The sequence below is a fragment of the Danaus plexippus genome, chromosome Z (genome assembly GCF_018135715.1).
Source record: "Danaus plexippus chromosome Z, MEX_DaPlex, whole genome shotgun sequence".
NCBI classification, from domain to species: Eukaryota; Metazoa; Arthropoda; class Insecta; order Lepidoptera; family Nymphalidae; genus Danaus; species Danaus plexippus.
Window position 1 is genome coordinate 15,806,532 of NC_083559.1, and position 14,969 is coordinate 15,821,500.

The 14,969-nt window shown below is 35.0% G+C and overlaps 1 protein-coding gene across 1 annotated transcript in view; it reads right to left on the bottom strand.

The window, feature by feature from the left end:
- LOC116777141 (myotubularin-related protein 3) overlaps positions 1–14,875 on the bottom strand; it is a 43,724-nt gene extending 28,849 nt beyond the window's left edge. The window contains exon 1 of the mRNA XM_032670526.2: positions 14,671–14,875. The gene's annotated coding sequence lies outside the window, so the exon portion shown is untranslated. The remainder of the gene's footprint in view (positions 1–14,670) is intronic.
- Positions 14,876–14,969: the final 94 nt, after the last annotated feature.

A 14,969-nucleotide genomic window follows, 5' to 3' on the forward strand; every position in this document is an offset into this window, starting at 1 on the left:
AATAGGCGCCGGCGGGGACGAAGGGGGTGGGGAGGCGGCGTTAAGTTTTGCCTCATCATAGTACACGAAAACGACAGACTGATCATGGCTCATAGAGTATGGTGATACGTCAATGATTATTGTAAAAGAGCGAGTACGTCGTGTGTGAGTGAACACTCGGCAGGGGCAAAAACTATCGGAACATTCTTATTAATTGATACTCACATACACTCCGTAGACTGTAGAGCGCTTGGACAAATAACTCTAAAATATTGTTACTGAATCTAGACCGTTTCATTTTAATTTTATTAAAAAAAAAAAAACAGTAAAATATATATTGCATATTTTAATGCAGAAAAAACTCAAAAACGTATACATTTCCCTAAAAAGATATTAAAATACAAAAGATAATAAAATGAGCACAGGCGAAGCCTTATGCAATAGAGAGTTTATAATTGTGTTTTTTATGGTCAAACTAATAGTACTGTAACAATGGTACTTTAACGATTCAACAAGGGCCATAGCGTGTAGGAAGCGAGCGAGCGATAATATATTGATGGAAATACAAACGGTGCAGGCGGCGAATAGGAATATACAAAACGTTATAAAATAAATGCACAGACAGAAATAAGATTCCGTATACTAATACCTGAAATAAATGAAATCTGAACAAACGACTGACTGGAGAACGAGACAGCAGGCGGGAATTTATTAGCTACGGAACTAAGTGACGATGCAAGAGCAGCCCTTTTTGTAGCGCCGCTGAGAACAGTTCCTCACAGTGCGTGCTGTGTGCTGTGTACTGTGTCGGTTTTTACTATCGTGTGGATAGTAACGTAATCGTCAATTAAATATACTTATTAATACCGATGACGTCACGGACGAACCAACAAGGACTCCTACATCTTCCGCCGACTCGAGCTGTATAAATGAAATGCCGTTTTGCTTCCGCCTCTCCGAGGATAACACTGTTATAGAAGCGAGCGAGAAAATGTAATTCTTTTATGAAATATTTTATTGAAAACGTTCCTTGAACGGTAGAGTGCAGAGTTGAAGACATTTACGTGCAATCAGAGAGTGTGCTCCAAAAAACATATTGTACTAACATTTAATGTTTCACTGCAACGACATTATAATAACGAACGGTTGGAAATCATGTCATAACGAAGCTGAAACTGAGAATAGTTTGTGAGAATCAAGGTACAGACGCGTATATTGAAGATTAGTCAAACTTCAAATGTTAAGGAGCTTGACGTTTCTGTACCAGAAAATTCATATTCTCTGTAAATATCAAAGGTATTATTACAATACAAGGAGGCTAATTGGGCACATCTCTCTATGCGAGTCAAACGAACTTAGCGTCTCAAACTGTGAGATCTCTCTGATGTTACGTTTCATGTAGAGTATTAAGTTTGTTTACTCAATTAAATCGTCTGCTTGTCACACACAGACACTTTACATGCAAATTATATAACAATAGTGAAAGGTTATAAGTTACAGGGAAATGTTACCACTGTATTTTGTTACTCAACTCTCTACGCTTGTTACTTATCAAATGTTTAAAATTTTATATAATGATTAATTTCAATAAAAATGTATATGTATATAACTCAGAGTAGGTGTGTACGTCACTGAACTCCTAAATGGCTGGATCGATTTGAATGATTTTTTTTGTATGCATTTGGGTGGCGCCCCATATGGTTTAGATTCACGAATTAGCCCCGCAGATGGCGCTACAGTCTGTATCTGAGTTGTTTAAAATGAAAAGGCTGCAACGTAGGTTACTATATGTATTGTTTTTACACACTTAACACTTTTCTCTCCGAGCGCATGTCTTATGTTCACGCGAACGGAGTTGTAGGCAAAAACTAGTATGTTCATATATTTTAAAAGTTTACTTTCCTTGAAACACTAACACACATACATTCTCGTACACTTAACCGACTCTATGTAGCAATTATTACTAAAGTGTTTTTCTTTACAACATTGAGTAAATAAATTCGTCTAAACTTAAAACATTTACCTATAACCTCTCCAGGTTACTACACTTCAAATATATTTAGAACGTCCGCAGCTTCCAATAATGGGACGAGATCATTCTAGAAGAGTTCCAAAAAAACAAAAGCATCGTGTGCCGCGTCACGTACACGCTGTTAGTGGGTTAAGGGCGGCAGTGTTTTGATGAAGAAGGATCGCGATGATGACACACGGATAGAGGGGACGTGGAACATGTAAATGAAAATAAATATTGATACATCGTGGAGCTTTTTAGTAACATTATAACTCTATATTCAGAATTTTATATCTGTTTGATAATAATATACACTATATCAATACAAAACCCGTGAACCACTGTCCATATCCATAGATCTCCTTCATCACAACACCCCCATGACCTTAACCCACTAACGGCTCGTACGTGACGCGACACGCGGACCGCGGTAGATTGGTTTTTTGTTGGCGACTTCTAGAAGCATCCATTCGCTCATTGAAAGCTGCTGTATACTTTAAACTCACGCCAGTTAAGTGTTTTACAAGTGTTATATAGTTAGTTTATCTTATTTGCATAATGTTTTTATGTAGAATGATCAACAAGTATCCCTTGCAGCTGGTATCTTATATCACTGACGTGTTACTTTCATTCGACGGTTCTTTGTTCGAGGTCTTGAAGTTATTACTTTAATGATCGTCTCTCGTTTCTCACGCCGCGAGTTCAGTCAGTGAAGGTAAAAGTTTCTTTACCACATTCACAGTATTAAAATGATACTGTTGACAACAAACAGGCGGTCGTAGAGTTGACTCGGGTCACTCAGGTTTCACTCAGGACATTATAAAATAGTGCTCCCATCAGTGATCTCTGTCAAGAATCTCTTGAACAAATTTGTTTGGTAAAATTGAAAGCTACTCATATATTTAATTTTCATATATATGTATGTTCCATATAAATAACCTTTCAGTAAATGGATATATACACATAAAAGCATACAAATATTTCTTTAACAATTTTTTATCAGTCTCTGTCTTTTTATTTTCTGTAAACTCTGAAAAGGCTGAGCAGGTTTTAATGTGACTGTATGTCAGGTTATTGATGTAATAGGGAGTAACTTGGCTGACTTATTCTGGAATTTTTGTTTATATTTATTAATGTAAATAATAAAAAACATAAATTGACGCGGAGAGCGTACACACAGCACAGCTAGATAAATGATAAGTACTCGGAGATAAAATCTAGTTATAAAAATTAAAAGCAAATCTAGTTCTGAATTTTGTAATATTTACCCTAGAGATACACTGTAAATTATTTCAATAACAACTGTCTCGTGACTAAAACAAACGAAAATTCATTAAAATCTTAATAATTTTGTATATCCCAATGTAAATACAGTACGAGGGATTGTATATCAGTTTGTTTGCTGATGATTCACTGAGTAAATCATTTTGAAATGTTGGATTTATTAATGTACACACGATATGATAGTGACAATAACGTTTTGCTGCTTCAAATTTATCAATAAATAAAATAAAACATGACAAAACTCAACACACCGCGTCTAACGTGTCGGAGTGTTGGACTTCTGTACTAGTGTCAGTGAAACTGTTACAAGCAGCGTATCGTGGAGTTAAAAGCATTTAAACTGACGCACAGAGTAGTAATATAATCGAAGGTTAGTGGAGAAAGTTATCTGATGTGAGCGTCGTAAAATGTCGAAGGGGGACATGACCGTGCGACCTTGAACCCTAACAGCTCGTGGTCCCATGACAGCGGGAAGGGGCTGGTCGGGTTCGGAGACGACTTAACGATACATTACGCGCGTTCACATACCGGGTTATAAAACTTACCGCGCACTAACAGCTTACCTGAAACATATATAAAATACCGAATTAATATTTCTTAATTAAAAATCCAAAAAAAGTGGGAAGTTTGTTAAATATAGTAAAGTGAGGAAACTCTCTGTTTTATGACACTGAACTTTTATTATGACGCCGAATTATGTTTATTATATTATAATAAAATAAATAACAAATTTGTAAGGCGCCATTATTTCAACTAAAGTTATTATCTGAACACCCCCGTAATTTACAATAATTACAAATGATTCAGACGTCTGTATAAACGGGTTTGCTGGCAAAAGATATATAGTAATTACTGGAAAGACTTCTCGACAAAAATGTAGTTATATAAAATATAAATTAAATTAATTTTTGCAAGAATCTTTTAGAACATTTAAGAATCACGTAAAGCGATGCTAGCGACGGAACCAGAAGCCTTACTTTAAGAGACAAGTCACATTTCAGTATCAACATTTCAATGTCACTTTAAAGTAATTAATCTCCAGTATTTAGAGCATCTCAGTATTCAACAGCAGCCCAAGGACGTCCGAAGTCATAAAATTACAGTAAATATATTTATATAGGGAAATACCGAGAACGAGGACACGAACTGAAGAGCCGGGAGTATTCAATACAACAGTTGAGACCCTTGATTGCATTCCATTTCTGCGAAGACTTAGCGAGTCTCCGATACATAAGAATATTATGATTTCAATTTAATTAATATTCAGTGCAGTGCCAAAGGAAATATAATTTCATTTCTAACAAATAGCAATCGCAGCTGTAACAGAATATTAGCATTTTTTATTATGATCGTTGCAAGTCAGGCGTTTATTACATTCAGGTGTGTCTTATCAATATTAAAACTTACAAATAAAAGTGTAAACAATGTCTATATGAAAGTTGGACACGGCGCCGTAGTTACTGTTATCGGATGTGATAACGTTCTCTTATCGATGGTCATGGAGCCACACACACATGCATGTGGCTGACCACACACAGTCACACACACGTCTACCTTCTCTTCTCTTCTGTACCTCAGATGAAGGTTTCATAGAAGAACACTACAAGTGTTATTTTCTATAATATTTATTAATAGAATGGGACAGTTCGTTTTCAAAGTCACATAATAAAATATGTTTTATCATCCAATGTACATACCAGTTGCGGACAAACTTATTTCATATCTCGCAAACCGATTCCAACAGTTCTGTTATGGGTACAGCGGTATAGAAACATTCTGTGTGTTGATATAATACTGAGCGTCTATGTAAGATTTTGTTAAAATTGGTACAAATGAATAAACACCATGCGAGTCATCGACCTCTCGCATGTGACGAGACGACTGAAGGTTAAATTCAAACATTAAATAAATTACATTCAGACGGTTTTATATTTCTGTGCGAAAATTAACATGAAAATATATATTGTTCTCGTGATATTAAATAAATATTCCTAACGAAAGTAATAAAAAAATATGTTTCTACTTCCGATACGAATAGAGCCGATATCATATATCAATTAATATGCATGTAGGAATGTTTGCGTCCACAGTATGATATTATGTACTAGTATTGATTGTTACCACAAATTATACCTCCGGCTGTGTAATACAAACTGAATAGCATTAGTTATTTAAGTATGACGTCTCAATTGATATAGTGGCTAGCTGAATACAAACGACAGTTACGAGGGAAAAATAAAATACATATTTTACTAAACGACATTGATGCTTGGAATTGTTGTGAAAAAAACATCTGTTTTATAGCATACTTTGAAAACGTCTCAACTCCATACAATAAGCTCCAATCGCAATGATACAGCTAGATACTTACGTAAACACGTTAGTACTGCATTAATTATAGTTTTTACTTCCGTCCTTGCTTGCGATCTACCTGCCTACATACGACAATGAACAGACACGTACGATATACGACACGATGCACTTCCGTAACATACGTTTATGAATAAAAATCGTTTGAACTGTAGTTTTTTTAATTATCACTAACTCATACTAAGAGTGTGACAGAGGAAGCAAACGGTCCTGAGCGTCCTAGATACTATACATTATAAGAATTTCCCTAATACATGCACGTTAATGTCGAACGACTTGTTCAGATTACATGACATATAGATGCCAAAAATAATTCGTAAGGACATAGGAAACTAGACACTCATAGTAGCGGAGTATTAAATATAGTAATATGTCTAACACACGATACTGATATCTCGGGACAGAAGGACCTTGAAGCTTTGTTTGTCACAAAAACAAAATGTTCATAAAACAACTGTGATTACTACACGAATGTTATATCGGATGACCTCGATACGAAGATGTGAAGGTCATGATAGCAAGTGCATGAAAATATTATGATAACATATGTAGTGATAAGAGCCGGTCACGTGGCACGGGCGCCTTTCATGTTCCGAGTGCGAGTTGCGACAAACAAAACACGGAACATTATGCCATTATAATGATAGATACAAATTTATAATAAAGAGACGCCTTGAACAGAAATAACTATAATTGGTGACGCTTTGGACCAGAACAGAAATAGCTGGTGACGAGGTGTGTCAACTGAAACACACTCCCATGATACGAGAGGAGAGAGATCACACTGAAATAATTATGTCATATTATATGTGTTTGATGATGTCGTGACGCCTCTTTAATAACACTACCTTAATACACTTGAAATTTTTTTCATCGATATATTTATGTTTTAATTATTTAGAATATTTTGATAATGTATCAATAATATTTTAACTGTATATAAATAATATACACGTGAACATTTCTCGCTAGCATACGGACGTCCACTCTTCCCTTGCACCGCGCGGATCGTCCAACGTACTCTGTCAAGGGCGCTGGGCTGCACTGAGAGAGACAAGCAGACGACCGGTCCAATGCTTTATACTAATTTAATGCACACTATGAAAATTTCACTTCTATTTTAAAATGCAGACATATCTTCGGTTCGTACAATTATAAAACAATGACCCGCGTTTATAAACACATTGAGGTTTGTAAGAAAGTTTGAGTGTTTAAATCGTTATATAAATTTTTTCAATTTGGTATTAACTTATTGAAAAACATATTAATATATCTCAGCTCTCACACGTGTCTACTTACAGTAATTGAATGGCGCGTATGTAGACGACACATTGATTGATTGAATGAACAAACCGAACGACTGTCTGTCTGATACATCGATACATCGCCCAGAGTCTGAACATGAGTGGGGTCATAAAAATGATAAAGACTGTTTTAGCGGGTAATTATATAAGAAGAAAAAGATAGTAAGACATAATAACAGGAATATAAGAAACCATTCCGATTGGAATTATCAAAATCACTCAATTTCCCAACATTACTAAACTCAGCCATGGATATATCGCGAGTTGAGACTGTTCTGTACGAAACGACATCAAAACAAACGAACATGTATTTTATGAAAACTCAATATACCTAAAGTTTAGAACTCAAGTTATAACTTGATCAATAAGTCAACTAAACTCCTAATATTCGGCCAAAATACCCTATTCAGGATTTGTACTATACTCCGCAACTAAGGCCCCAGTAATAGTTATAAGCCAACAACTTCGATAAGTAAACGCTCACAGTACTAATACTTAGAACACTGCAGGCTCCGATTTACGCTCGGGCAACACTAACTATGTACTAGTGTTTATAATAATTATTGATAATAGGCTAAACACTACCAAGCAACTATGAAGCAATAAAATCTATGATTTAGGACCGTGTACATATAAAGCTACTCAAAATGTTAAATACATAGTGAATACACACACAACTTTTTTTGTATGAAGTCGGTTAAATAGACGTAATCCTATGTTGCATAACGATCTTAGTGGGCATGTACGCCGCTCTCACTAAACACGGGTATCCAATATCAATAATGCTAACTGTATGCTTAGTCTTAGTTTGTAGTTATACCACATACGGAGCGTTTCAAGTTTTTCAGTCATAAATCTTCGCACAATATAGTATTAACGTAGGTTATTGAATGAGACAAGAAACGCTTCCCACCTAGTGTGCCGATGCAAACTTGGACTAAGGATACTGGGCACTGAAGTGGCTGTTTCATAAATATATATAATAAAGTTACGTAAACAAAAACATTGCAGGTTCATTATAACGGAAGCTGTAATCTTATTTACATATATAGAAATCAATCGCTTATCGTTTATTTTGCTTAAATAAAATAACTTGATGATTATTGTCACAATTTTTTAAATATTCAAAATCATCATTTTGTTTACGCTTGATGTATTAGTTAATTGGCCTCGGATCCAAAATATAAGCATACGTGATACTTGTAATACAAATACGTGAGGTTCAGCTATAATCTAGACCGACACTTCTCATCTGTGATGGACTAAAGTGAACCAACTCCATCTAGACTATAGATATCACAGAAGTAAGAACGAACATGCAGAGAATAAGTCATACATTGATTAAAACAGATTTCGCCCACGATGTCTTTGATTCCTTAATCTTAATGCTAGCTTTCTCGAGAGTAGTTCATTTTCAGTGAAATATTTTACTGTGAAACAATATCATTTAATATAATGAGATCTAAGACTTTCGCGAGTATTAAATCATTTGAATGAAACTAATATATTTTCGGATATACTACGTCTCGTCTGCCCGTGATCACGGTTGCTGAAAAGCAACCGAAACGTCGGGATTATGTAGTTTTAAAATAATAAAATCCGCGTAGTATATCCGAAAATATATTAGTTTTATATAAATGATTTAATATTTGAACGGAACAATTCCGTCTTCTTGTAGTCACTACATTTAACAAAAGCTTCGCTCTTATTGTACTTATCGTTTGCAAATATTAGCAATATGAGAGAGTCGCGACAGAAGGGACTTTATTCAAAAATAAACTCGAAGACAATTTTAATGAAGGAGACTGACTTTTCGCATTTCTGTTTTTCTTTAAGCTATACTTTCTTTGTTTTTGTACAATGCTATTAAAACATCGTATGTCTTGTATCTACGTAGGTTTTGTAGAAGACTAATTATTATACAATACATTTTACTGACTTATCAAGAACCGCGTCATCGCTGTAAGAAAATACGACTTGTTATACATTATATAATTAGATTTTTTGTATATCTACAGATTTTAATTAAATATGAAACATCTTCCATTGAATAACGTACAGTGTACAATGAAATATAGAACGTCTTGAAGCAGAAACTGGCAGAATAATAACAGTTCTAGGTACGTTAGAGTCAAGCGAGCCAACGTTAAGCACAATGAGAGCGGTCACAATGACGAGCGCTGTCTGATCTCAGTATTAAAGTCCTTCAAGGTGTTAGCGTGTAATATCCTGTAGTCAGGCGCTATAGTCTACTACTAGGACTGTATAGCTTTAAGGAGTCACTGGCAGTTCAAAATGAATCACCGCCAAACCTGCGACATGATATTTCTCTCTGCCGGGGTCGGGGATGTTGTTGGAAGCATTCCAGCGTCTTTCGATCACCGGAAGACGTGACTGTTCCGTACATTAAACTCCCGAACTTCGGTTCATTTAAACTGCTATCCACAAAAAGAATAACAAATTCGAACTGTCACAGGACTTACGTTATTTAGTTACACATATGTATATATTTTAAGGCATTATAATGTATATATAGAGCCGTGTGTCCACAATGAAAGTTATCTAATATTAAAAACCTTGAAAGTGGTTAACTTAACTCAGTAGACAAATCTCTCCCTTTATCATTAATATTCAATAAAAACCTGCACAACCTTAATGAGATCTAAGACTTTCGCGAGTGTTCATTAAAATGAAACTAATATTTTTCGCGTAAATAACTAGGTACATACTCCCGACGTTTCTGCAATGTAACCGAAACGTGGGGAGTATGTAGTTATTAAAATAATAAAATACGCGTAGTGATCCGAAAAATATTAGTTTCGTTTTGCACAACATTATTTGTAGTGCACGTGATAAACAATAAAATAATGATAAGCAAACTGAAGAGTATAAAAGAGACGTAGTGAGAGATGCTAACGTAAAGAGTATAGGTTGAGGAGAATTGCAAATGTATAATAGAAGTGTGGCGTGGCTTAGTGTGGCGTGGCGTGGCGTGGCGTGGTATAATTAAGGTGTATTATTTGATTGTTAACAATATAATGAATACACGTAACGTCGCACTTAACTTCAAGTGAACTATCTAAGGTCGACGACCTTCCCGTTCTATTTCTAACCCGATACAAACATGTTTGTCCTTTCATAAGACCTCTGATACCAGATAGATTTTTAATATATACATCGTTTATAAATAAACAATTTAATATTTAACATTTTATTCATCATTTCTCTGTGGCCGGTAAGCTTAAAGTCTTTTTAATAATATTAGACAATTGAACACGCAGCACGAGGATATGTTATGAACTGTTGAAACACGTTTTTTGTATTCTCCAACTAGTACTAGTCGTGCCCGCGGTCGCTCCTTGTAGAATACATAAGAACAATAATTATTACAATATATTACATGTAATATAATTACTCGGTACGCCAGTTATGATATGTCATATTATGATGGCCGAGGTTACGCCATTCAGCGTCAGCTATGCCATCTAGCGGCAGGGGACGCTCGGCGCAGACCTCTATCATTGTAATATTAATGAATCTTAGTAAATACTATTTATTTTTAAACTCGGCGTTCACGAGACTAGTTATAATTCAGACCGAGCTACTTGGATGCAAGGAATACTAATTACTGTACTGTACTGTTTGGTTATATACCTACATGGCGTGTGTTGATTGGTCTGTTTGTTACAACGACTATCCTAAAGGTACTAAACTATGAATTGCACACATTGAACAAGCAGATGATTGGATATTTTTTTTGTCTATATAAGTATAATTTCGTATGCGTTTGATAGATTACAAATAACTTGTTTACGGCCTGGAGAAACATCTGATAATCACCTCTCGAACAGTTTCAAATTCATAACTACCTACAGTTATTACAGTACGCTGTGTCTTATGCAAGTGTGACGCGGTTTGAAAAGTACACAAAAAATTCTAAAACAATTAAAACTGCTTACAAAGTTTAAGTGCAGTCCACTCCAACTTTTAATTAATTTCCAAAATAGCTATGTAACTAGAAAATTTATTTGTGTAAGAGATCTAATATACTCTATATATACATGTCGTTCTATATGAACAGAAATCGTATGGCGTTTTGATAGAATCTACTCTGAATCTCACAGCGATGTACACATCATTACAGTTAATTAAATTTGGTTGGGTAGAGAGAGGAGCTTGGACGGTGGAGGTGAGCGTTTAACGCGCGTTAGATAGGGGCTACTTAAACCCACACCTGGGTAGCTAGTCCGGGCACTGTTGAAGCTCCTCTCCCTGCGACGCGATGAATGGATTCACCGGCACCAGTACCAGTGAATCATTTGAATGCTATGAGGTTTCGTCTCTGTCTGTTTTAATTCTCCATCAGGATACTGTGACTACCATCAGATTCGAATTTATTTAAAAGTCAAATATTTTTAAATCAATAATAACAAACTGATCTGAAAGACTTATAGTTAATCGCACATGTTGAATCAAAAATTATACCTGGAAATAGAGATTTTACTAAAATATAACTATATAATATTAAGCTACGTGGCTAACTTGCGTTTTTACGAATGAGTTTTTTATAGGACGGAGCCAGAGGTGGATATTCTACGAACTGGCGGGTTCATTAATTACATGGTTCATTGCATACTTCTTCCGATGTAAGTTGAAAATATTTGTATAGTCTAAGTTCGCAGATTATCCGACTGTTAAGTCAACGTAATGACAAGGCCAACTAAAACCACCCAGTCTCATAATCTCATTACACAGGTTATCCTGATTTAAGTGTCGTGATGGTATGTAGCGCGTGACATACTTTGACAAATGGGACATATAACATTTTTAATATCGGATCGATAGTCCCTGAGGTTGAAACCTAAAACTTTCATTACGAAGACGTCTAACGTTTTTATTGTGGATATTATTGATTGATATCATCATACTACGACGCCAGTATCACTTACAACACACGCATGAAACATATTAAACAAGTATAACAAAGGAACAGGCGTGTCGCGAAAACTAAATCATTATATTCAGGAATCATATTTTGGAGAGCAGAGAAGACATTAAGTTCCACGCACAAGATAACGTAATCAGAAAGAAGGCTCGGGCGAAGAATCGTTTTTGTTATTAAATTAAAGGGGAGTAAAATAAATAATAAAAATAAAAAATAAATTTTATGATAGAGATAATATAATAACAAAACGAATTACTGTCTCTTATATAACAAGATACAAATTCTCGATAAGGTTTTGTTTCAACATTGAGTTTTGTTAAAACGAGACACACAAGCCTCTCAAATTACGAAGACCTTGCGAAGGACGGCGGGAGGCTTCCGTGACTCCGGATTAATGTTGTAAAAAAACAGTTTTTGAAATACGAATATCATATATCGTCCACACGACACAGGAGGCGACGTATGACAACAATGTATAGTATCCATATCACTCGTATATTATAACATAGGATCCACTCATAACTTCAGCCAACTTTACTCAATTATGTTACAGACAAGTGCAAGTTCTGCATTAGCAATATTTGTCTAACTAACGACTGTGACTTCAATAACGAAGAAACTGTTCCTCTGTACTAAACCAGCACCTGTACTCAACTCTGCAGCGTTTGACTCAAACGCCTTTAAAGTCGCGGAAGTTTTCAACAACTCTAGTTAGTGGAATCCTCGGTTAACACTTTATCATACCTCCGAACATTTGTCAAAGACCGAGTTGTTACGGAATTCAGTCGCCAAGTTCGTGTTGAACAGGTTCAGTTTTAAATAGGAGTCGAAACTCTATCCTACACCTACAAATTAAGTCCGCCCGTCAACAGTTGACGTGCTGTAATAACACACACTACTTTGAACGTAACTCTTAACTCTTTGTTCGGAATTTGATATGGAAGATAAAAGTCCGAAGAAAAATATTTTAGCATTATTGTAAAAAATAATACTTTTGACAAACCTACGCTAGATACAATCGCCGTCAGAGAACGCTCATACGATCGAGCACAACTGCGAAACTTAAAGTCTCGTATTTAGGATGCGTCTGACCGTACAGGCAAACTATTCCGAACAGAAGAATACAAATAGTAATGAAAAAAAAAACCAATATGTTCTCTTTCCGTCTTGACCGCTTTACTATGACAAATTAGACGATAATGTACGAGCGGTGTATATCCACATTCAACTCTAGACACACTACTTCATGTTTTACACAACCTTGTTAAAAAAATATCTTTGGTTTCCAAAGCAACCACGTCGCGGAGTCTGTAGACTGTATCACAATCCTGACAATTGAATAAAATCGCGTTATTCTGGTAAATTCATACACAGGGTGTGCACAGAACACTCCAGGTAACGTTACAAATAACAAATAAATAGCGATATATTAATTATAAGCAAGAATTGTAGATATAAGTATCGGAGCACCAATATAAAAACCAACATGGCTCACATTTCAAATATAGCAAGCTAGTATTTCAAGGTGTGTTCCGTACAAAATCTTGGACACTCTCGCAACACTTAATCACATATTGTTTGTATATTACTATCCAATACAACAAAACTTCTGTTGAATGTAACACAAACATCTCGTAATAAAAATATATTTCATTCCAAGTACTTATAGTACTATCTATCATGATATATGTATGGGCATGTATTTTATCATTCATATTATATCAAACTAAAAGGTTTGAGTCCAATGAGAAAAATCAGAGAAGTGTAACCAAATAAGTTGTTAAAGGACTTTTTGTAGACAAGGCCCGTGACCTATTAGCTGAGTACTCTTAGTACCCTCTTATCCAAGAAAATCATTCATTTGTCATTTAAAACTATTGATGAAGCGGAGAAGTCAGTGTATCAGTATAAGAGACAAAGCATTTGATATTTAACTTTTAAATAAAAAAAAAAGTTTTTAACTTTTAAACCGTTCTAAAATTGGCCATTTTTATTAAAAACGAAAATAAATTACCAGCCAGCACATGACAAACATTCAATATTGCTTCTACATACATATGTTTGTTTGTGCTGTTCAGGGAACAGAAAACAATACAATATTCATGCAGTAAATATTCGGCCTTATTGCTGTAACAGTTTGGGATATGGTAATCAAAAATGTGTCAAATGTCAGTCAACTTACAAAACTTGTTACATAATATGGTGATGAAACAAATGGATGAAGTCAACATAGAATATAACAAAAATAAAAAACCTATACAAAATTATGGCATTACCAACATCTTCGAGATTCATTATCACAGCGGTGTAGGTCAGTTGTATTTTGAATAAATATTGAGAATGCTGACATCATCACAAAGGTTAATAATAATTTTTTGAGTTTGAATGTTTTACCTACCCTCATTTTTGTCTTTTTGATGATATGCATAAATAGGAAAGAGGAGTATTATAGCATTTGTAAAAGCATTTTCAATGTTAAGAAGTTAGATTTGTGTACAAATAAGAGACAGACTTTGTACTTTCCACCACTTGAGAGCCCGATTCAAGATTTAGATCTTATAAGCCACTAATTCATGGTTATCTTTATACTAAACTTTGAAGGTATTAGAACAATACTATGGTAGGACGAATCATATTTACTACTATTTAAGCATTGAACGAAGACAGGGACCTTAACGATAACATTTTTGAGGCCCAAGGTTAAAATAAAGAGTGTCTCGCGAGAACAACTGCTGTCAACTTTTAAATGCAATATTGAATGCGCAATAACAACTCACCTGGTTTCACTCTTCCAACGCCTTAAATTAACAGCGTAATTCAGATGAAGAAGTTCAAAACCGCTCAGATTAATCACTACAAGAGGCTACATATAATTTTCTTATCACCCAAAAAGCAATACCAGCAAATGGAACAACAGCAAAAAACATAGTACGGAACACACGAAATGGAAAATATGTTACACGTTTGAGGAAAAGAGACAGAAAATTTAATATAACTCCCGCATAGACAAGATCAGCTGTTGACAAAACATTAATTTGACAACCTTGTGTAAATATGGCAATATCAAACAGCACTG